We start from the raw sequence: 22,680 nt of genomic DNA, 5'->3' as shown, positions 1-22,680 counted from the left end.
AGGATAGATTGGGAGTTTGAAATTAGCAGATGCAAACTATTCAGTTCAGTTCAGTCACTCAATTGTGTTCGACTCTTTGCGACCCCATGAATTGCAGCACTCCAGGCCTCCCTGTCCATCACCAACTCCCAGAGTTCACTCAAACTCAACGTCCATCGAGTCAGTGATGCCATCCAGCCATCTCATCCTCTGTCGTCCCCTTCTCCTCCTGCCCCCAATCCCTCCCAGCATCAGGGTCTTTTCCAATGAGTCAACTCTTTGCATGAGGTGGCCAAAGTACTGGAGTTTCTGCTTTAACATCATTCCTTCCAAAGAACACCCAGGACTGATGTCCTTTAGAATGGACTGGTTGGATCTTCTTGCAGTCCAAGCTACTCGCAAGAGTATTCTCCAACACCACAGTTCAAAAGCATCAATTCTTTGGCGCTCAGCCTTCTTCACAGTCCAACTCTCACATCCATACGTGACCACAGGATAAACCATAGCCTTGACTAGACGGACCTTTGTTGGCAAAGTAATGTCTCTGCTTTTCAATATGCTATCTGCTGCTGCTGCTGCTAAGTCGCTTCAGTCGTGTCCGACTCTGTGCAACCCCATAGACGGTAGCCCACCAGGCTTCCCTGTCCCTGGGATTCACCAAGCAAGAACACTGGAGTGGGTTGCCATTTCCTTCTCCAGAATATGCTATCTAGGTTGGTCATAACTTTCCTTCCAAGGAGTAAGCGTCTTTTAATTTCATGGCTGCAGTCACCATCTGCAGTGATTTTGGAGCCCCCAAAAATAAAGTCTGACACTGTTTCCACTGTTACCTCATCTATTTGCCATGAAGTGATGGGACCAGATGCCATGATCTTAGTTTTCTGAATGTTGAGCTTTAAGCCAACTTTTTCACTCTCCTCTTTCACTTTCATTCATTTTTAGGTTGGTGCAAATGTAATTGCCGTGCTGGACCATGAATTTTAAATACGTATAACTAGGCTCAAAGAGTCAGACACGACTGAAGCAACTTAGCACACACGCAGGTACATCTTTACTAATCAAGATAGGAACCATTACAACCAATACACTTTTTTATTTTATTTTATTTTTCAATCAACACATTTTTGCCAGTGAAAAATGTTTGTTTATTCCTGTAGTGTGAATATCTGTGCTTCAGGATTCGACGAACTCTTGGAAAGCATTTTCTGCCTCCTGCTGGTTGTGGAAGCATTTCCCCTGCAGAAAGCTGTTAAGATGCTTGAAGAAGTGGTGGTTGGTCAGGTGAACGTGGCAGATGAGGCAAAACTTCGTAGCCAATTTATTCAACTTCTGAAGTGTTGGTTGTCCTGGAGAAGAACTGGGTCCTTTCTGTTGACTGATACCAGCTGCAGGCGTTGTAGTTTTCAGTGCATCTCACTGATTTGCTGAGCATACTTATCAGATGTAACAATTTCGCTGGGATTCAGAAAGCTGTAGTGAATTAGATTGGCAGCAGACCACCAAACAGCGACCATGACCTTTTTTTTGGTTCAGGTTTGGCTTTGGGAATGCTTTGGAGCTTCTTGGTCCATTCACTGAGCTGGTTGTTGATGATTGTCATATAAAATCCACTTTTCATTGCACGTCATGATCCAATCAAGAAATGGTTCATTGTTGTTGCCTAGAGTAAGAGAAGATGACAATTCAAAAGGACAATTTTTTTGATTTTTGATCAGTTCATGAGGTACCCACTTATTAAGCTTTTTACCTTTCTAGTTTGCTTCAAATTCCATATGGTCGATGATGAGTTCTTTAGCAACTTCTCATGTAATTTTAAGAGGATCAGCTTTGATGATGGTGCTCAGCTGTCGTTACCTTCCGATGACTGACCACTATGCTCCTCATCTTCAAGGCTCTCGTCTCCTTTGCAAAACTTCTTGAGGCACCACTGCACTGTATGTTCATTAGCAGTTCCTGAGCCAGATGCATTTTTGATGTTGTGGTTGTCTCCTCTGCTTTTTACAACCCATTTTTGAACTTGAATAAGAAAATCACTTGAATTTTCTTTTTGTCTAACATCATTTCCATAGTCTAAAGTGTATATAAAACAAACAACAAGTAATGTAATTAGCAAAAAAAACCATAAAACAAGAAATACACATTAAAATGATGTATAACATAACCATATTTATTTAAGAATGTATTCCAGTATCATGACAAATTTCAACAGTGCAAAGCTGCAATTACTTTTGCACCAGCCTAATGCGTGTGTGTGTGTGTGTGTGTGTGAGATAAACAACAAGGTCCTACTGCAGAGCACAGGGAACTATATTCAATATCCTGTGATAAACCATAAGGGAAAAGAATATGAAAAAATTTATAGTATGTGTATAACTGAACCACTTTGCTATACAGTAGAAATGAACATGACATTGTACATCAACTACACTTGAAAAAAATAAAAAATTTTAAAAAGACATTAGGGATTAACATTTTCTGAGGCTGGAAAAAGAAAGATAAGAAGTTATTCCTAATGTGAAAAATTACGTATTTTTAGATTTGCTCTTTGAATTGGTGTCACAGTTACATGGTATAAGGTTCTACTGATAGAAAAAAGTAGAGTGAAATTTTCTTCTTTTTCCTACGATATAAACCAGTTAGTTCCTCTTTCCAGGGGCAGCTAGGGTTACCAGTTTTCGTGTGTCCTGTGCACTTACAAGCATGAAATATACACATACATGAAAATGTTTCTATGTTCTTTTATTCCTTTTTTGAAAAATGATTGTCTTGCACTTTTCTTACACATACATCAAGTTGTATGTGTTGTTGTAATTCAGACTTACAACATAACATCAAAAATTTCCTTATTCTTGTTTGCATCTGTACAGTATTATGGGCTGTGTATGAAGTTTCTATCATTTATAATATTTATGGTTATTATTGTCCTATGTTATCAGTAAGGTTTTTAAGGCAAATCTCTACAATTTAAAATACTTTCAGGGGAAGAGTTGAGCACAGGGGCAAGTCAGGAGTAGTTATGTGTATTTCTTATTTAAGTAAGTTACATATATTTTTGCAAGCATTTTCCCTACTCTTTTCATAGTGACTTGTAACTCTTCAAAAAAAAAAAGCATTTTGACTTTTTTCTCAGTTATAAACAGTGCTGCATGAATAACTTTGTACATATGTTATTTTGCATATTTGTAATAATTATTAAGATAATTTTCTAAAGGTATATATACTTTGCAGTTTTTATAAACATTGTAAAATTGACTTCTAAATATATATGAAGTTTACATTTCTACCAGTAGTTGATTCGAGATTTGAGAGATAGGATTTAGTCATGGTGGATACATATAAAATAACCACTTTGAAATGTTTCCACACATGTATATTTGGTGTGCATTCAGCTTAGCCTAGTTCATTCAACACAGTTAACTGAGTGCCTCTGAACCAATGTAGTCTTTGCTCTCATAAGCAACTATAGCTGATTAAGCTATCAGGGAAGGCTTTCTGCAAGAGCAGAGCCTTGAAGGACAAGTGGGGCAGGGGAAATTCTAGATTAGCAGTTCTCAAATCTTAGTCTGACTTTTTAACTCTTTAAAAAATTATTACGGACTCCAAAGAACTTTTATTTATGTGGGTTATATTTGCCAATATTTACTATTTAGAGATTAAAACTCAGGAAACATTTAAATATTTATTAATTCATTAAAAATAGTCAATTCATTACATATTAATGTATGACACACTTTTTAATTTTTTATATATAATTTTTAATTAAAGATCGCACTTCACTTGCAGTTACTAAAATATTGGCTATATTCCCTGCATTGTACAATACATCCTTATAGCCTATTTTATAACCAAAGAAATGCAAAAAAGCAAAATGGCTGTCTAAGAAGGCCTTACAAATAGCTGTGAAAAGAAGAGAAGTGAAAAGCAAAGGAGAAAAGGAAAGATATAAACATCTGAATGCAGAGTTCCAAAGAATAGCAAGAAGAGATAAGAAAGCCTTCCTCAGCGATCAATGCAAAGAAATAGAGGAAGACAATAGAATGGGAAAGACTAGAGATCTCTTCAAGAAAATTAGAGATACCAAGGGAACATTTCATGCAAAGATGGGCACAATAAAGGACAGAAATGGTAGGGACCTAACAGAAGCAGAAGATATTAAGAAGAGATGGCAAGAATACACAGAACTGTACAAAAAAGATCTTCATGACCCAGATAATCATGATGATGTGATCACTCACCTAGAGCTAGACATCCTGGAATGTGAAGTCAAGTGGGTCTTAGGAAGCATCACTACGAACAAAGCTAGTGGAGGTGATGGAATACCAGTTGAGCTATTTCAAATCCTGAAAGATGATGCTGTGAAAGTGCTGCACTCAATATGCCAGCAAATTTGGAAAACTCAGCAGTGGCCACAGGACTGGGAAAGGTCAGTTTTCATTCCAATACCAAAGGCAATGCCAAAGAATGCTCAAACTACCGCACAATTGCACTCATCTCACACGCTAGTAAAGTAATGCTTAAAATTCTCTAAGCCAGGCTTCAGCAATATGTGAACGGTGAACTTCCAGATGTTCAGTCTGGTTTTAGAAAAGGCAGAGGAACCAGAGATCAAATCACAAACATCCGCTGGATCATTTCTGGCTTTATTGACTATGCCAAAGCCTTTGACTGTGTGGATCACAATAAACTGTGGAAAATTCTGAAAGAGTTGGGAATACCAACCACCTGACCTGCCTCTTGAGAAACCTGTATGCAGGTCAGGAAGCAACAGTTAGAACTGGACGTGGAACAACAAACTGGTTCCAAATAGGAAAAGGAGTACGTCAAGGCTGTCATGAGAAACGCTGGGCTGGATGAAGCACAAGCTGGAATCAAGATTGCCAGGAGAAATATCAATAACCTCAGATAATGCAGATGACACCACCCTTACGCCAGAAAGTGAAGAAAAACTAAAGAGCCTCTTGATGAAGGTGAAAGAGGAGAGTGAAAAAGTTGGCTTAAAGCTCAACATTCAGAAAACTAAGATCATGGCATCCAGTCCCATCACTTCATGGCAAATAGATGGGGAAACAGTGGAAACAGTGTCAGACTTTATTTTTTTGGGCTCCAAAATCACTGCAGATGGTGACTGCAGCCATGAAATTAAAAGACTCTTACTCCTTGGAAGGAAAGTTATGACCAACCTAGACAGCGTATTAAAAAGCAGAGACATTGCCAACAAAGGTCCATCTAGTCAAAGCTATTGTTTTTCCAGTGGTCATGTATGGATGCGAGAGTTGGACTATAAAGAAAGCTGAGCGCCAAAGAATTGATGCTTTTGAACTGTAGTGTTGGAGAAGACTCTTGGGAATCCCTTGGACTGCAAGGAGATCCAACCAGTCCATTCTAAAGGAGATCAGTCCTGGGTGTTCATTGGAAGGACTGATGTTGAAGCTGAAACTCCAGTACTTTGGCCACATGATGCGAAGAGCTGACTCATTTGAAAAGACCCTGATGCTGGGAAAGAGTGAGGACAAGAGGAGAAGGGGACGACAGAGGATGAGATGGCTGGATGGCATCACCGACTTAATGGACATGGGTTTGGGTGAACTCCGGGAGTTGGTGATGGACAGGGAGGCCTGGCGTGCTGTGGTTCACGGGTTCGCAGAGTCAGACACGACTGAGGGACTGAACTGAGTCTGCCTCCCACTCTCCCACCCCTATGTTGCCTGCTCATGCCCACCCCCCACCCCTCCCCCTAGTTACCACTGGTTTGTTCTCTGTGTCTGTAAGTCTGCTTTTTTATGTTCATTAGTTTGTTGTATTTTTTAGATTCGACATATAAGTAACATCACATAGTATTTGCCTTTCTCTCTTTGTCTTATTTCATTTAGCATAATGCCCTTCAAGTCCACCCATGTTGCTGCAAATGGCAAAATTTTGTTCTTTTTTATGGCTGAGTAATATTCCTGTGTGTATGTGTGCACACGTGCCTACATGTATGTGTGTATATACACACACAGTAGAATTGCTGGGTCATATGGTAATGGCACCCCACTCCAGTACTCTTGCCTGGAAAATCCCATGGACGGAGGACCCTGGTGGGCCACAGTCCATGGGGTCGCTAAGAGTCAGACACGACTGAGCGACATCACTTTCACTTTTCACTTTCATGCTTTGGAGAAGGAAATGGTAACCGACTCCAGTTGTTCTAGCCTGGAGAATCCTAGGGACGGGGGAGCCTGGTGGGCTGCCGTCTATGGGGATGCACAGAGCCGGACACGACTGAAGCAACTTAGCAGCAGCAGTAGCATGGTAGTTCTATTTTTAGCTTTTTGAGGAGCCTCCATACTGTTTTCCATAGTGGCTGCTCCAGTTTACATTCCTGCCAACGATGTACAAGGATTCCCTTTCCTCCTCATCCTTGCCGACATTTGTCATTAATGTTCTTTTTTCTTATAGCCATCCTGTGAAGTGGTATCTCATTGTGGTTTTGATTTCCATTTCCAGTGATGTTGAGCATCTTCTCCTGTGCCTGTTGACCATTTCTATTTCCTCTTTGGAAAATTACCTATTTACTTCTTCTGCCAATTTTTTTTTATAATATACTTTTTAATGAAAACACTAATTTTTAAAAAAATTTATTTTATTGAGGTATAGTTGATTTACAATGTTGCATTAATTTCTGCTGTACAGCAAAGTGATTCATTATACAGAAACACACACATATATATATACACTTATTCATATTCTTTTCCATTATGATTTATTACTAGATGCTGAGTATAATTTCCATCATCCTGTATATAATAGTTTGTATCTACTAATCCCAAACTCCCAATCTATCCCTCCCCCACCCCCTGATGTTGACAACCATAAGTCTGTTCTCTGTGAGTCTATTTCTGTTTTGTAGATAAATTCATTGTGTCTTTTTGTTGTTGTTGTTTTAATTTTTGGCTACGCTGTGCTGCATGTGGGATCTTCCCTGATTAGGGGTCAAACCCATACCTCCTGCATTGGAGGTGCAGAATCTTTTTTTTTTTGGAGATGCAGAATCTTAATCAAGGACTATGAGGGAAGTCCCCATTGTGCCATATTTTAGATTCCTCATACAAGTGATATCATATGGTATTTGTCTTTCCAACTTACTTCACGTAGTGTGATCATTTCTAGGTCCATGTTGCCTCAAATGGTATTATTTCATTCTTTTTTATGGCTGAATAGTATTTCATTGTGTGTGTGTGTGTATATGTATGTATATATACCACATCTTCTTTATCCATTCATGTGTCGATGGACATTTAGGTTGTATCTTTGTCTTGGCTTTTGTAAATAGTGCTACTTTGAACAAAAGGGTGCATGTGTCTCTTTGGATTACAGTTTTTTCCAGGTGTATAGCCAGGAGTAGGATTGCTGGATCATTTGGTAATTCTACTTTTAGTTTTCTGAGGAACTTCCATACTCTTTTCTGTAGTGACTGTACCAATTTTCATTCCTACCAACAGTGTAGGAGGGTTCCCTTTTCTCTACACCCTATTCAGCATTTGTTACTTGTGTGTGTATATATATATATTTAGGTGCAGGGTCATAGTTATTGCACACAGGATCTTCACTCTGTTGCAGCATACCAGCCCTTTAGTTTTGGCATGTGGAATCTAGTTCCCTGACCAGGATTGAATCCAGATTCCCTGCATTGGGAGTGCAGAGTCTTAGCCACTGGACCACCAGAGAAGTCCCTGAGCTCCACTTCCTGATGGGAATTGCTGCAAATAATCTATGGCCATGTTTAACCTGTAACACTGGGCATTCCTTTTCCTTGTTCCTCTTCTTTTGTCTTCTTGCTCTTTCTCCCTCCTTTTCTCACCTCCCTTCCTTCCTTCAAGTTAAGTGGATAGTTGGTGGATTTTTAAAAATTACCTTGCCTTGCCTTGTCTTTTTCTTGAAATTCATGTTAGAACAAAGCTTACTTGGTTAAAGGATTTCTTCTGTGATTTCTTGGTGTGGTGAAGGACCAGATATTTTTAGGTCTTGACTTTGTAACTTCTTTTCAAATTACCTTAGTAGTACCAAATATCTCTTAATACAGGAGAGAGTAGTTTTTTCTTCAGGTGATTTTGATCTTAAAAAAAAATCCTTTTATTTGTAATTGCTAAAGTTTAACATTCTAGGCCTTTTATGGTCTCTGTTCCCAGCCCTTCAGTCATTCAGAAGTTACTTGTTAGTCATCCAGAGTTCCTGAAGTGGGTCTGAAATGGCAACTTTTTTCCATGGTGCTCATTGAAGTCAGGAAAGGAAAGGTTCCCTATCAGGACAAGGTGTCTGGATTGCAGTTGTCTTGAGTGGACAGTGTTTTTCACATGTGAAATCAGTAAGAATTTTGGGTAAGGTGCAGATGTCAGTGACCTGTCAGCCCATCAGGATAAATCAGCTCAAGTCCTAAATGACGTGACAATGTCAGCACAATGAGCCCCTTGCCCTGAGTTTATTGGGCCTCTCGTTAAGGTAGCTGTCATAGCCCTTATTTTAAAGAAAAGTCTGAGTATTTGTTCAAGATTCAACTGACTTTAAACATTATTTATTTTGGAGGGGGAAGGTCACTTTCAGTATAGATGCACCATTGGAAGTGACGTGTGGCTGTTCTTCCGATTATAGCCATTTTCATGTGCCCAAGTGTTACAGTTGTTTGCATCTTTTAAACTTGTCTCTAGGTGACTAGAGGCAACAGGTGACTGTTTCTCTGAGTAAGTTTAATTAATTGTCTTGGGTCCCAGACAAGTAGATTTGTTAACTGTAGTTTCTGATTTGTCTGTTGCCCAAACTAGTGATAATTTGATAGAAATAGGAACTCAGAGGTGGCATTTTACTGTGAAAGATGGATGTTGGTTGCTAAATGCAGCTGATTGGAAGGCTGGGACAAAGTATCTGTTATTCTGGTGACAGGGTCATTATTTAGGCTTTCTAGAATGTGCCACTAGTCTGATGACTAAACTAAATCTCCCTATTCCTGTGAGGAGTGCTTCACAGAACTCTTATCAACTATGATACTCTTAAAGGATTTGCAACTTGGTTCAGGTTAACCTGGTTGTTCTGCTTTTCCTCAGTGCAATACTAATGGCCAGATTTTTGGTACTTGCTGCTGCCTGAGAATTTTGGATCTGAACCCCACAGACCTAGAGGACTGTGTTGCCAGATAAGATTGCATCTATTTTTTGAGTGCAAATTTTACTTTCAGAGGTACCTTCTCTCTTCCAGAAAGGAAGAGAGCTTTTTGAGAATACAGGACGGATTGTTAGAATGAAGAGAACATAGGGGTTTTGAAGCCTGGCTGGTTTTTTGGCTGTAGAAATAAGTTTTAAAAAAACCGAACACCTCAGAGATAGTACCTGGCTTTGTAAGTGAATCAGACTGTTAGAAAACTGGTACAGTGTTTATTGTGTGTCAGACACTATTTGGCATTGGAGGTGCAGATGTGAAAAAGACACATGAGATTTCTGCCCTCACAGAGTTTACATTTTCTTGTTTGAGAACTTTGATAAAGAAGAAAATAAAGAAATAAGATAATTAGTATAGTGCTATGAAGAAAATTGATATGGTGATGTGATTTGAGAGCAAGAGGATACTTTAAATTGTGTGGTCAGATCTCTTCATAGTGACATTTGAAGTGGGGTTAGAACTAGCATTTCCTGACGGAAGGTTACTGTTCTGGGCAGGAGGAACAACAAATACAAAGGACTTATAGGGAGTATGTGGTTTGGTATGTTCAAGAATAGGCAGGGCCAGGTTTTACAAGGCTCTGTAGACCTTGCTTTGGATGATGGAAAGCCATTAATGGAAGGAAACTGGTTGAACAAAGAAGCTAAGTGATCTGATATACATGTTAAAAAGATCACTCATAACACATTGTAGATCAACTATACTTCAATTAAAAAAAAAAAAAAAGATCACTCTTGATTCTCTGGGAAGAACAGATAGCAGAGTGCCCAGTGCAGAAGTAGAAAGATCATTTGAGAGGCTCTTAATGTAGTGTTAGTCGCTCAGTTGTGTCCTGGTCTTGGTGAGCCCATGGACTGTAGCCCACCAGGCTCCTTTGTCCATAGAATTCTCCAGGTAAGAATACTGGAGTGGGTAATCATTCCCTTCTCCAAGGGATCTTCTAGACCCAGGGATCAAACCCTGGTCTCCTGTATTCCAGGCAGATTCTATTGCATTTTATTAAAAAATTGCAATTATATGGAGGTTGAAGAGGATGGATAGCAAAAAGGAATTCAGCTTCTTTCAGAAAGTATTTCATTTTTCATTTTGATAGATTACAGTTTGGGCAAGAAAACCATCATAGCAATAAGTACTAGTGTGGGCTTTGAATTATGTTGCTCTTGATTCTCTGACTCAGTTGGAAAGTGACTTTTTGGTGTGGCAAGGCTTCAACTTGAATCTCCTTTGCTCACTGAAGAATAAGACACATCTGGGCGTGTCTTGAGGGCCTTTAGGGAAAGGCAACCAGTAATTTCTTTGCATGAGGAAGAACAAGACATTTCGTGGGGAAAAAATTCACTGTGCAGGTAGTGTTTCAGGACCAAGATTGGCGATGGAAAGGGGAAGGGCAGTATCCTCCGGTCACGCCTCCCAATCCTAACCAAACCACCACACATCGAATGCCAAAAGTCTGAGAGGAAGGGACTGTACAGAAACTCGAAGAGCTTTTTCATGGAAATCTGTGTAAGATACTGGGAAGGTGGACTTAGCGATGTGATATTCATAAAATAGAGTTATAAAACAAAAGGATGAATTGGAGATACTCCTCACTGTATAGAACTTAGTAGCGCTTAGGTTTTTTTGTTTGTTTTTGTTTTTTAGGGCTTAGGCTTTGGAGACAGGCTGGCTTGAGCATATTAAGGGTTCTGGTGGTGGCACTCAGCACCCTGGGTTCCTAAAATGGATTCAGCAGCAACCAGCCCTCAGAGTCCTATAATAACAATAATAATAAATATTGCAGTTGGAGTGAGGAGATACTAAATTCTGTGTTTGTGATATTATTTCTACTCAGAGAAGAAAATTTTTTCTCTGGCCACTCTACTTTTGCTTCGCATCTACCAAGACAGAAGCTATTCTGCTAGGTCAGTTTCTAGATTTGTCTTCTGTAGAAGGATAATGGGTAAAAAAACAGCTGAAGAAGTTCAAGGAGTAAGACTGGATGAAAGTGGACTTTATTAGAAAGTGAACTGAGAACTGCTTATAAGTAGAAGGGATCAGCAGCAGGGGAGGAACCAAATGACTAGTGTTTTATTGTGAATTAAAATAGGGGTAGATACCGAGGGTTCAGGGCAAAGTGAGGGTTATAAGAAATATTGTGAGCAAAAAGAATTGAGAAAGAAAATATTAAGAAGCTGCTATGGATTTTTAAATAGATCTCTTTATTTTCTTTGAGAGTCTCAGTATATTAAGATTGAAATATTGCTTTTAACTTATCTTTTTTTTTTTTTTTTGAGGTTAGACTTGTTACTTATATGTGACACCATTCCAGCACTGAACTCATGGAGGCTGAACATTTATTCAGGTAATAATAGTTAACATTTATGAAACACTTTTTATGTGCCAGGCAACAAAGTAAGTGCTTACCCATGATCTCATTTAATCCTCACACAACCTGGGAGTGTTATTGTACCCATATAATGGGTGAAGAAATTGAGACTCACAGTATATCAAGATTTAATTCATCTGAATTTTAATTTTTATTTAAAAAATGCAAAAAGGCTACTGCAATAGTTAAAGTGAGACATGTAGTAGCTTGGATTAGATGATGTTGTTATTCATTATCTGACATAAATATGAATATAAAATGGTTTTGATGGACTGTAGTTCACCCTCATCTCCATAACTTTTCCCCATTGCTCAATACATCATACTTTCTGTTTGTCTTTAAAACAGTGAAAATATCTTTTGGTAAAGAAAAATTCAGTTTAGGATTTTTAACCTTAAAGCTTTTAAACTTTTTTTTTTAAGTAGGTAAAAAGTTTATATTTTTTGAGTAAATGTCTACAAAAGGTAAAAATCTATAATTGGGAAATTCTTAAGAGGAGATAATACAGATTCTAATCTTTTTTTATTGATTTTATCACACTTGGGGTACTATTCACAGATGTTTTCAAGTTTAAGGAACCTTATTTGGTTTTCTTGTAGGAGCTTTTTTTGGTGTATCTAAATGCTTATTTACAGATTACATTAATTGTGTACTTGCCAGAACTGACGAGTTTCTAGCAGTACCAACTGAAGATCTGTCAAAATTAAAGATGGAACATGTCTGAAATTATAATATAGGTTAATGGAAGTGTTTTTATGTTTACAAAAATTCAAATGTATATGCTACTTTGAGTGGTTCTCTCTGTTTAATTTTGCCAAGAGTTGCCTGTACACTCAGCAAGGGAAAGTAAAACCGCTTTATTAATGCCTTATCAATTGTTGAGTGGCCAGCAGGAATACACTGTCCTCTCATAGTTTTCAAAAAAGAGCTTAATTGAGGTTTTTAAAAATTAGCATACGGTAAACTACAGATGAAAATACACAATTTGTTAAGTTTTGACATGTGCTTGTCATGAAACTGTCACCACAATCAATGCATAATGAATATATTTATCACCCCTCGAGTTTTCTTATCCCCATTTGTAATTCTTCTCCCAACCTCTGTGGTCTTTGGACAACCACTGATCAATTTTCTGTCACTATAGAATAGTTTGCAATGCCTAGAATTTTATATAAATGGAATCATAAGTGTACACTTTCATATTTAATTATTTTTGGTTTGGGGTTTTTTTAAAGTTAATTATTTTAGATTGATATATGTTGTTTTATGTATCAATAGTTCATTACTTTTTATTTCTGAGTAGTGATCTTTTGTATAGCTGTAGCACAATTTGTTCATTCATTTACTTACTGACAGACATTTGGATTTATTCCAGTTTTCAGCAGTTACAAATAACGCTATGCTGTGAATATTTGTATACAAATCTTTGTATGGACTTAGACTTTATTTTTCCCTCCAAGTTAATTTCTTTTTTTTTTTTTGAGGTGAGTTCACATAGCATACAATTAACAATTTTAAAGTGTACAATTAATGGGTATTTAGTATATTTACAGTGTTCTGCAATCACTAGCGCTTTCTAGGTTCAGAACTTTGATTATTCCATGAACCACCTCAGGCTCATTGACTAATCTTTTCCCATTCTCTCTTCCCCCCATCCTTTGGTAACTTCTAATCTGCTTTCTGTTGTTATGGATTTACCTAGTCTGGACATTATAATATAAAAGAAATCAGATAGTATGTGAACTTCTGTGGCTGGCTTCTTTCATTTAGCATAATATTTTTATGGTTCAGGTTTCCCTGATAGCTCAGTTGGTAAAGAATCCACCTGCAATGTGGGAGACCTGGGTTTGATCCCTGGGTTGGATTCATCCAATTTGTAGAATGTATCAGTACTTTGTTTCATGTTTAGGCTGTGCCACATGGCTTTTGGAATTTTAGTTCCCTGACCAGGGATTGAACCTGAGCCACAGCAGTGAAAGCCTGAAATTCTGACCACTAGACCACAAGGGAACTCCCAATACTTTGTTCTTTTTTTATGACTGAGTAATATTCTGTTGTGTGGTGAATATATCCTATTTTGTTTATCCATTCATCATTTAGGGGACTTTTATGTTGTTTTCCACTTTTGGGGTGGAAATATGAATAATGCTACAAACTATTATATACAAGCTTTTGTGTGGAAATATGTTTTCATTTATCTTGGCTATATACCTCAAAGTCTATTTGCTGGATCATAATGGCAACTCACTCCAGTATTCTTGCCTGGAAAATCCCATGGACAGATGAGTCTGGCGAGCTACAGTCTATGGGGTTGCAAAGAGTCAGAGACAACTGAGTACATGTGCACCATAGTAACTCTATGTTGAACTTGTTAATGGACTCTCAGATTGCTTTCAAAGTAGTTGCACTATTTTACATTCCCACCAGCGGTTTATGAGAGTACCAGTTTGTCCTTATCAAACTTCTTCTTATCTGTCTTTTTGAGTCTGGCCATCCTGCTGCTGCTGCTTGCTGCTGCGTTGCTTCAGTCGTGTCCAACTCTGTGCGACCCCAGAGACGGCAGCGCAGCAGGCTCCCCCGTCCCTGGGCTTCTCCAGGCAAGAACACTGGAGTGGGTTGCCATTTCCTTCTCCAATGCATGAAAGTGAAAAGTGAAAGTGAAGTTGCTCAGTCGTGTCCAACTCCTAGCGACCCCATGGACTGCAGCCCACCAGGCTCCTCCATCCATGGGATTTTCCAGGCAAGAGTACTGGAGTGGGGTGCCATTGCCTTCTCCGCAGGCCATCCTAGTAGCCAGAAATAGTGAAATAGAATCTCATAATGGTTTTGATTTGCATTTTCCTGATTACTAATGATGTTGAGCATCTTTTCACTTACAAATTCGCCATTTGTATATCTTTTTTGGAAAAATGTATATTTAAATTCTTTGTCTTTTAAAAAATTGGATAACTTGTCTTTATATTATTGAGTTGTAAGAGTTCTGAGTACAAATTCCTTATCGGATGCATGATTTGCAAATAGTTTTTCCATGGGTTTTGTTTCATTTTCTTTATGGTATTGTTTTGTTTAAAATATTTATTTATTTGGCTGCATTGAGTCTTAGTTGCAGCACATGGGACATTCATTGCATCATGCAAGAGCTTTTGTTGCAGCACGCAGACTCTCTAGTTGTGGCATGTGGGCTCTGTATATGCGGGCTCAGTAGTTGTGACACGTGGGCTTAGTTGCTCTGTGTCATGTGGGATCTCAGTTCCCCAATCAGGGATCTAATCCACGTCTCCTGCATTCTTCACCACCACCACCAGGGAAGTCCCTTGATGATATTGTCACAGACAAGTTTTAAATTTGATTAAATCCACTTAATCTATTTTTTTTGATTAAGTGGATCTTAATCTATTTTTAGCTCTTACACTTAGGTCTGTGATCCATTTTGAGTTAATTTTTGTGTATGGTGTGAAGTATGGTTCTAACTTTTATGTATAGATATCTACTTGTCTCATTACTGCTTGTTGAAAAGACTCTCACTCAGTTGTGTTCAACTCTTTGTGACCCTATGGACTATAGCCCACCAGGCTCCTCTGTGGGGATTCTCCAGGCAAGAATACTGGAGTGGGTTGCCGTGCCCTCCTTTGGCCTGTTGGATTGATTGTCTTGGTACCCTTGTCAAAAGTCAGTTGACTGTATATGTAAGGATTTATTTCTGGACTTTCAGTGCTTTTCCACTACAATACTGTTTTGATTACTATAGCTTTGTGCAGTTAGTTGAACTTGGGAAATGTGAGTCCTCCAATTTTATTTTTTTTTTAAGAGTATGTTGTTTGTTCTAGGTTCCTTGCATTTCCATATGAATTTTAGGATCAATTTGTCAGTTTATGAATAAAAAAGCCAGCTAGGATTTTGATAGGGATGCTTTGAATCTATAGATCAGTTTTGGGAGTGTTACCATCTTGACAGTAACATACATTCCTTGGTATGTAAAACATACATACATGCATGCACAGTGCTTCAGTTGTGTTCAACTCTGTGCAACCCCATGGACAGCAGCCCACTAGACTCCTCTGTCCACAGGATTCTCCAGGCAAGAACACCGGAGTGGGTTGCCATTTCCTTCTCCAAAACATATATATCATCAGGGTAAGTCGCTTCAGTCATGTCCGACTCTTTGCAACCCCATGGACTGCAGCATGCCAGGATCCCCTGTCCTTCACTAGCTCCAGAATTTGCCCAGATTCATGTCCAGTGAGTCAGTGATGCTATCTGACCATTTAATCTTCTGCTGTCCCCTTCTTTTGCCTTCTATCTTTCCCAGCATTAGGGTCTTTTCCAATGAGTTGGCTCTTTGCATCAAGTGGCCAAAGTATTGGAGCTTCAGCTTTAGCATCAGTCCTTCTAGTGAATATTCAGAGTTAAGTTTATATCTAAGTATTGTTTTAAAAATTTTTTTATTTTTGGCTCTGCTGGGCCTTTGTTGCTGCACGGGCTTTTCTCTAGCTGCTATGCTTGGGTTTCTCATTGCCGTGGCTTCCTTTGTGGAGCGTGGGCTCTCTAGGGCAAGTGGGCTTCAGTAGTTTTCAGTTCCTGGGCTCTAGAGCACAGCCTCAATAGTTGTGATGCACGGCCTTAGTTGCTCCATAGCATATGGCATCTTCCTGGAACAGGGGTCAAATTTGTGTCTCTTGCATTGGCAGGTGGATCCTTTACCGCTGAGCCACCATTTTTTTTTTTTAATTTCAACTTTATTTGGCCAATGTGTCCAATTCTAATATTGTGGTAGAAATGCCTGAAGAACTGTCACCATGTGATTCAGCTCAAGCATCCTTGGCTGTCTCCCAGCCTGGAAATGAAGGGTCCTGGTTCTGCCTGGCACAGGCCTCAGGCCACCCTGGACATCACAGAGCAATAAGGACCCTGGCTTAGGGAAGGAGGGGGCTGCTGGGCTTATCCTGGCTTGTCTTATTTTTCTTACTACTGTAAATAATTTTTTCCCTTAACTTCACTTTTGGGTTGTTCATTGCTTGTGTATAAAATGCAATCAATTTTTTTATATTGACCTTGTATCTTGGAACCTTGCTAAACTTGTTTACTAGTTTTTAGTGGATTCCTTAGGATTGTCCAGATACAAGATCATGTTATCTGCGAGATAGTTTTTACTCCTTTTCCAATCTGGGTGCCGTTTCTTTCTTCTTCTTCTTTTTTTTTTCCTTATGTTTTGGTTTTTCGGCTTTGAGGGATCTTAGCTCCCCAACCAGGGATTGAACCTGCATCCCTGGCATTGGAAGGTCAAGTCTTAATCCCTGGACCACAAGGGAAGTCCCCCGTTTCTTTCTTCTTAATGTCTTATTGTCCTAGCTAGAACCTTCAGTGCAAAAGTGGATGTCTTTGTCTTGTTACTGAGCTTAGGATAAATGCATTCCATCTGTAAGTAGGATGTTATGTATGAGGTTTTGCAGATTTTTTTTTTTTTTTTAATGAAATTGAGCTATTTCCTTAGGATTGCTCTGAGGATTACAGTTGACATCTTAATTTATAACAGTGACATCTTAATTAATACCAACTCAATTACAATTGTGTGCAAAACTTTGTGCCTGTTCAGCTCTGTTCCCTCCCTTCTCTTTTGTGGTATTACGTGCAAATTATATCCTTTTATATTGCATGCCCATCAACACAGTTTTATAATTATAGCTTTATTTGGTTTTCTTTGAAATTAGACAAAGAGTTACATACAAAGCATTTATACTATGTTTTATATTTACCTATGTAGTTACTTTTACCAGTACTTTTAAGTTTTTTGTTTGGATTTGAGATACTGCCTAGTATCCTTTTATCTCAGGCTGAATGACTCTCTATGGTATTTCTTATAGACTAGATTTGCTGGTGATGAGTTCTTTCATTTTTATCTAGGAATGTCTTAATTTCTTCTCTGATTTCGAAGAGTGGTTTTGCTGGATATGGAATTCTTGCTTGATACTCTTTTTCTTTTAGGACTTTGAATAAATCTTCCCATTGCTTTCTGACCTCCATGGTTTCTGATGAACTTCTTGGATATGCAGATTTAGTGTTTTAAATCACATTTGAGAAAAATTTGGGTACTATTTCATTAAATATCATTTCTTTCCCTTTCTTTCCTGTCATGGGACTCCCAAATGAATTGTTACGTTTTGTGCTGAGACTTTGTTACTTTTTCTTTATTTTTTTTCTGTTTCTCAATATCTAGCCTAATTGACCCAACTTAAAGTTTGTTGATTATTTCTTCTTGCTCACATCTCCTGTTGAACTCTCTACTGATGTTTTTAATTTCCATTATTGTAATTTTTGACTCCAAAATTTTCATTTTTGGTTCCTTTTTATAATTTCTGTCTTTCATTCAGTATTCTATTTTTGGTGAGACATTGTTCTCATAGTTTTTCTTTAGTTTTTCAGTCATAGTTTTCTTAATTAAAAAAAAAATTTTTCCCTCCCTCTTTCCTATTTGATCTTATTTAAAAGTTTTTTCTCCTAATTTATTCTGTTAAAATTTTTAATCTGCTGTTAGTCTTACATAGTGTAGTTTTATCTCTAATATATCAGAGATTTTTTTTTTACTTCTTCTAACATGCTTAGTTTTTTCTTTAGATTTTTGCATATATCAGTGCAGTCACTGAGTTCAGTTCAGTTCAGTTCAGTCACTCAGTCGTGTCCGACGCTTTGCGACCCCATGAATCGCAGCACGCCAGGCCTCCCTGTCCATCACCAACTCCCAGATTTCACTCAAATTCATGTTCATCGAGTCATTGATGCCATCCAGCCATCTCATCCTCTGTCGTCCCCTTCTCCTCTTGCCCCCAATCCCTCCCAGCATCAGAGTCTTTTCCAATGAGTCAACTCTTTGCATGAGGTGGCCAAAGTACTGGAGTTTCAGCTTTAGCATCAGTCCTTCCAAAGAAATCCCAGGGCTGATCTCCTTCAGAATGGACTGGTTGGATCTCCTTGTAGTCCAAGGGACTCTCAAGAGTTTTCTCCAACACCACAGTTCAAAAGCATCAATTCTTCGGTGCTCAGCCTTCTTCACAGTCCAACTCTCACATCCATACATGACCACAGGAAAAACCATAGCCTTGACTAGACGGACCTTTGTTGGCAAAGTAATGTCTCTGCTTTTGAATATGCTATCTAGGTTGGTCATAACTTTGCTTCCAAGGAGTAAGCGTCTTTTAATTTCATGGCTCTCAGTTGTGTCCAAATCTTTGCAATCCCATGGACTGCAGCATGCCAGGCTTCCCTATCCATCATCAACTCCTGGAGCCTATTCAAACTCATGTCCATCACATTGGTGATACCATCCAACCATCTCATTCTCTGTCGTCCCCCTCTCCTCCTGCCTTCAATCTTTCCCAGCATCAGGGTCTTTTCCAGTAAGTCAGTTCTTTGCATCGGGTGGCCAAAGTATTGGAGTTTCAGCTTCAGCATCAGTTCTTCCAATGAATATTCAGGACTGATTTCCTTTAGGGTTGACTGGTTTGATCTCCTTGCAGTCCAAGGGACTCTCAAGAGTCTTCATGAACACCACAGTTCAAAAGCATCAGTTCTTTGGCGCTCAGCTTTCTTTATAGTCCAACTCTCGCATCCATACACTACTACTGGAAAAACCATAGCTTTGACTAGACAGACCTTTGTTGGTAAAGTAATATCTCTACTTTTTAATATGCTGTCTAGGTTGGTCATAGCTTTTCTTCCAAGGAGCAGGCATCTTTTAATTTCATGGCTGCGGTCACCATCTGCAGTGATTTTGGAGCCCCCAAAAATAAACTGTCACTGTTTCCACTTTTTTGCCATCTATTTATGGTGAAGTGATGGGACTGGATGCTATGATCTTAGTTTTCTGAATGTTGAATTTTAAGCCAACTTTTTCATTCTCCTCTTTCACTTTCATCAAGAGGCTTTTAGTTTTTCTTCGCTTTCTGCCATAAGGGTGATGTCATCTGCATATCTGAAGTTATTGATATTTCTCCCAGCAGTCTTGATTCCAACTTGTGCTTCATCCAGTCCAGCATTTCTCATGATGTACTCTGCATATAAGTTAAATAAGCAGGGTGACAATACACAGCCTTCACGTATTCCTTTCTTGATTTCGAACCAGTCTATTGTTCCATGTCCAGTTCTAACTGTTGCTTTGTGACCTGCATACAGATTTCTCAGAAGGCAGGTCAGGTGGTCTGGTATTCCCATCTCTTGAAGAATTTTCCACAGTTTGTTGTGATCCACACAGTCAAAGGCTTTGGCATAGTCAATAAAGCAGAAGTAGATGTTTTTCTGGAATTCTCTTGCTTTTTCAGTGATCCAATGGATGTTGGCAATTTGATCTCTGGTTCCTCTGCCTTTTCTAAATCCAGCTTGACCATGTGGAGGTTCATGATTCACGTACTGTTGAAGCCTGGCTTGGAGAATATATTTGCATATATAGTTATAATAATTTTCTAAATGTCTTTCTTTACTAATTCTATAGTCTACATTGTTTCTTAGTCATTTATCTTTTCATTAGGAAGTAAATGTAACTTATAAGAAGTTGCACATGTTCCATGTGTTTTTCACGCATTTTCTCCTAGTGGTATCAGTTTGCATAATTATAGGACCATATCAAGCTAGCAAATTGATATTGGTATAGTCTGCAGAGTTTATTCATACCTGATCAACATTTTAGATCTATTCTCATGTGTATGTTTGTGTGCATGTAGTTCTTATGGAATTTCATCACATGTAAATTTGTCGAAGTACAGAACAGTTTTATTCCCACAAGAATTTTTCCTGTTGCCCCTACCCTTTTTTTTTTTTGGCCGCACTGTGCAGCATGTGGGGTCTTAGTTCCCCAGCCAGTTCCTCGTGCCCTCTGCATTGGGAATGTGGTGTAGCCCCTGGACCACCTGGGAAGTCCCTGTTGCCCTTTTAAAACCACCCCTACCTCCCTCCACCCCACTCATAAACCTGTAACCCTGACAACCAATAATCTGTTCTCCATGTCTATAATATTGTCATCTCAAAACTTGTTTTTTGCATTTGCCGCTTTTTAATTATTTATTTTTGGCTTTGCTGCGTCTTCGTTGCTGCTCATGGGCTTTCTCGAGTTGTGGTGAGCAGGGGCTACTCTTCATTGTGGTGTGTGGGCTTCTCACTGCAGTGGCTTCTCTTGCTGCAGAGCACAGGCTCTAGGTGCATGGGCTTCAGTTGCTGTGGCTCTCGGCCTCTAGAGTGCAGGCTCAGTAGTTGTGGTGCAGGGGCTTAGTTACTCTTGAGGCATGTGGAATCTTCCCCAAGCAGAAGATTCCTGTGTCCCCTGCGTTTGCAGGCAGATTCTTACCCACTGCGTCACTAGGGAAGTCCTCAGAATGTTATTTAAAAGGAATCATACGCCATGTAACCCTGTAAGATTGACCTTTTTTTCCCCTTACACAGCATAATTTCCTTGAGATCCAAAAAAGTTGTGTGTATAATAGTTCCTGTTGCTAAGTAGTGTTCCGTGGTATGGCTATCCCAAGTCTGTTTAAACATTCATGTGTTGAAAGATTTTTGTGTTGGCTTCAGTTTCAGGCTATTATGAATAAGGCTATACATTCATATGCATGTAAATATTCATATGCATGTTTTTGTATAAGTTTATTTTTCTGGAATAGAGGTCCAAATTACAGTTGCTTAATAGAATGGTAACTGAGTATTTCATTTCATAAGAAACTGCTCTACTTTCTTCCAGAGTGGCTGTGCCATATTATATTCCTACCAATGATCCAGTTTTTCTGCATCCTTGCCAGCATTTGGTATTGGCAGTATTTTTTATTTTAGCCATTATGATGGGTGTGTAGTGATATCTCATTACAGTTTTAATTTGTATTTCCCTAATGGTGGATTTTCAATATGTCTGTTCATGTCTACTGCCCATTTTTTTTTTTGTTTGTTTCTTTACTGTTGAGTTTGAGAATTCTTTATATATTCTGTATACAAGTCTTTTGTTGGTTATGTGGTTTGCAGATTTTTTCTCCAATCTGTGGCTTACTCTAACTCTAGACTCCTTTGCTCTCTCAGGCTCTCACTCCTGTGTTCGCCACTTAGGAAGCCTGTAGGAACATGCCTAGGTTTCCCTTAGACTCTTTCTTCCTTTGGATATTTCTTGGAAACTCTCGAGGCATTAAACTTAGGTAATATAGAGCTTGGCTGGGGCTTCCCAGGTGGCTCAGTGATAAAGAATCTGCCTGCCAACACAGGAGTCGCAAAAGGCACAGAATCGATCCCTGGTTTGGGAAGGTCTCCCTTCAGTAGGAAATGGCAACCCACTCCAGTATTCTTCCTGAAAAATCCCTTGGACAGAGGAGCCTGACTGGCTACAGTCCATAGGGTTGCAAAGAGTCAGACATAGACTGAGCACACAGTATAACACAGAACTTACTTTATTTTTTCCTCATCTCTCAGGAATCATTGTCCTTCATTGCCTGATGTTCAGTGTCTTAAACACCAGTGTTTTGCACATTTGTCTGATTTTTTTATTATTTCTGCCAGGAATATAAATATCATTCCTGTTATTCCAAGTTAGCCAGAAGTGAAATCCCCATCCCACCCTCAGAATTTTCAATAACACTAGGAATATCCATTGTTACTAACTACTGTCCAAAAATGCCTTCCTTTCTCAGGTTGTTTTTTAAAAAGGGTGGGCATGAGGTGGGAATGGAGGCTAAATATAACTCAGACAGAAGATACTTCTGATGTTGTTCAGTATCTCTTGAAGCTCAGGTCCTTTCAGAAGTTTGCAAATCAATCAGATACAGGTTTAGAGCTAGAAATAGGTCAGCTACCATAGAACACAATGATGATGTGGAAAGATTTTTGTGACAGCTTGTGTGTGATAATATATCCTTTCTTGTTCAGGTTTCTGTTTGGATGTAATGCTAGATTCTGGATATTTTCAAATATCTTTATTCTTATCCTTACATCCTTTTCTTGAAAGAATGACCATATTTTTAAAATCACATTTTCTTTTATCTAAAGGGTAGAGTTAACCGGTTAAAAAAGCTGCTTTGTAAGCTTAGGTGCATCTAGCTGGGTAATTCTCTTTTGACCTTTATTATTAGTTTTGGAGCTTACATCAGAGCTTTTGATGTTTTAATATGTATACAAGTGTTTCTTAA

General features: G+C 38.7%; 1 protein-coding gene across 4 annotated transcripts in view; it reads left to right on the top strand.

Annotated features, from left to right (window-relative positions):
• Positions 1–22,680, top strand: part of R3HDM2 (R3H domain containing 2) — a 163,029-nt gene that overhangs the window by 38,186 nt on the left and 102,163 nt on the right. For 2 of the 4 annotated variants that reach the window (XM_055578409.1, XM_055578397.1), the window contains one exon: positions 11,447–11,509. The gene's annotated coding sequence lies outside the window, so the exon portion shown is untranslated. Of the gene's footprint in view, positions 1–11,441; positions 11,510–22,680 lie in introns of all 4 variants that reach the window. The other 2 variants (XM_055578411.1, XM_055578408.1) reach the window with 1 other exon arrangement.

The sequence above is a fragment of the Bubalus kerabau genome, chromosome 1 (genome assembly GCF_029407905.1).
Source record: "Bubalus kerabau isolate K-KA32 ecotype Philippines breed swamp buffalo chromosome 1, PCC_UOA_SB_1v2, whole genome shotgun sequence".
Lineage (NCBI taxonomy): Eukaryota > Metazoa > Chordata > Mammalia > Artiodactyla > Bovidae > Bubalus > Bubalus kerabau.
The sequence above is the reverse complement of the archived record's forward strand: the minus strand, read 5'-3'. Positions and strand labels throughout refer to the sequence as shown.